This window comes from Penaeus chinensis, chromosome 11 (assembly GCF_019202785.1).
Source record: "Penaeus chinensis breed Huanghai No. 1 chromosome 11, ASM1920278v2, whole genome shotgun sequence".
NCBI classification, from domain to species: Eukaryota; Metazoa; Arthropoda; class Malacostraca; order Decapoda; family Penaeidae; genus Penaeus; species Penaeus chinensis.
In genome coordinates, this window is record NC_061829.1 from 37,100,367 (window position 1) to 37,102,866 (window position 2,500).

The window sequence follows — 2,500 nt, forward strand, 5'->3', positions numbered from 1 at the left end:
AATAGTATAACGGAAATAAATAAATATATAATAATTAAAATAACAATAATAACAATGAAGGTGATGATGATGATAACAATAATAATAGAAATAACAGCTGCAGCGGATACACCAAAAACAGAAGCAACGGTGACATTAATAACAACTTCGGTAATAATAAAACAAACAGTAATAATTATGATGAAAACAATAATAACTATAACAATAATTGTGAAAATTAAATTTATTATCACAATTATAATTACTGGTTTTCGTTTTCGCCATAACTGCCTCCTTTAAGATAATGGTATCATGAGCCAAAATCTTAAAGATAAAGAAAAAAAAAAATTTCATAAAAAAAAAAGATATAATATATATACATATCATATATACATATATATTAAATATTAACAGCCGTTCATTCCACTGCAGGACATAGGATTCACTACTGAGAGGTTATATGGCAGTGCCCCCATTGCCTGATTGGATGCCCTTCCTAATCAACCGCGGTTCGGCGCGCTAACACTTGTGTCACGGCGGCGACTTCCCCTACGACACCTGCATTAGACTTTTCAAGGCGAAATGTCGTTTTCTCGGGCTCGAGCAAGCAGGTAGAGCGCAGGCATCTTTATGACCGCCGCGACGGGGAATTGAACTCGGGACCACGAGGGTCGGAGTTAGAATCTAACCACTGGACCATCGCGGCAGTCATATATATATATATATATATATATATATATATATATATATATATATTACGGATATCAATAATACAAAAATACGAAACAAATAACACAACATTGATGATGATGATCATCATAACAACAACAACAACAACAATAATGATAATAATGATAATACTAAATATAATACAAAAAAATGATAATTGTGAGAATGAGAATAGTAATGATAATAATAATAACGATAACACTATTGATAAAATCATGATCATTAAAATTTTTAATCATTATTATTTTATCATTATTATTATTATTATTATTATTATAATTATTATCATTATCATTATTTTTATTATTATCATTATTATCAGCAGTATTATTATCACTATTATCATCATTATCAACAATATAATAAGAATTTCAAAAGTTTGTGTTTCCTACCATCCCCTACATATATAATAAATCACAGAACACGTTAGTCTCCCTTCTCTTTAACGTATTGCATCATCCATATTTTTGGTCCAACTGATAAGGAAACAATGTCAGCGATGGAGCTTATCTCACAGCTGCCCTGAATCACCGTGAGGATATATCAGAACAGATTAGAATCAGAATAGGTCCTATGATTAAAGCAAAAATAAGATGACAATCGGCCAATCTATAATTTTCTTCCGAAGCCTTGCGTAAAAGCTTCGCAGGTGGATGGGTGAAGGCAATCAGTTAGAGAAAAAGGAGAGCGATATTGCAATGATTGCAGGCTTTAATCATCCCAAGCACTTAGCAAGCAAGTAAAAATGCGTTTAGTTGCGATATCCCAAGTAACATGAGGATCTCCATGGCATAGGAGCGACTGAAATTTCGACACGGGATCGGCAATCGTGAAATAATCAAATAAATAATAACCACTAAAACAATCAATAATAATAACCACCTCGGGATAATCTAAATTTTCAGATGTGCGCGCGAGGTGTTCGCCGCCACTCCACCCACATGGCAGATAATGATAGCGCGTTATCAATGAATGTGTGAGGACGGGCCGCGACTCGTCACCCATTGTCCAAGCGCGACCACCGATTGTCTGCGATAAAGGTACGCGCTGTGTGATAGCACCTTTTTGTACCGCTCTCTCGCGTGCTTCCCGAGCCTGTCGGGCATCTGGTTTATCACTGTTTGTTCTGGGCATGCTTCCTGCAGTGCTGCCATGCCAGCCTTCCACAGTGCAGTTTGATGCTTTGTCTCCAAGCCACACTACCGAAACTGTGCCTTTTCTTTCACCCGCCTACATTTATTGTCTTTTCTATACCAGGCATCCATTCCACAGTGTCAGGTGTATACTATAACTGATTGTTAATTCACGCCAGTAAATGAAAACCATTTCACAGAAATATCAATCAAATAAATACCACAACCAATTCAGACACAATTAACATTTTCGCAAAAAAAAGAAAAAACAATCGCTTAGAAGTTACGTTAAAATATATTTCTTTTGAATGCATAAGTTTTACAATATTAAACACATTATCTCAATAGGAATGAGAGATACACTAATTAGGATTCACGATTAGAAAGCATTGTTTCAGAACTAAATACTGGCATATGGTTGACTATCAAACACTTCGAATGTATAGTAAATATGTATCATCTTTGCTATCCCTCCCTAGCTATAGATTTACACACAGGCACAGACATAGATCTCGTGTGTTCACACACACACACACACACACACACACACACACACACACACACACACACACACACACACACACACACACACACACACACACACGCACACACTATATATATATATATATATATATATATATATATATATATATATATAT

General features: G+C 35.0%; 1 protein-coding gene across 1 annotated transcript in view; it reads right to left on the reverse strand.

Annotated features, from left to right (window-relative positions):
* Nucleotides 1-2,500, reverse strand: part of LOC125030658 (runt-related transcription factor 1-like) — a 173,865-nt gene that overhangs the window by 170,598 nt on the left and 767 nt on the right.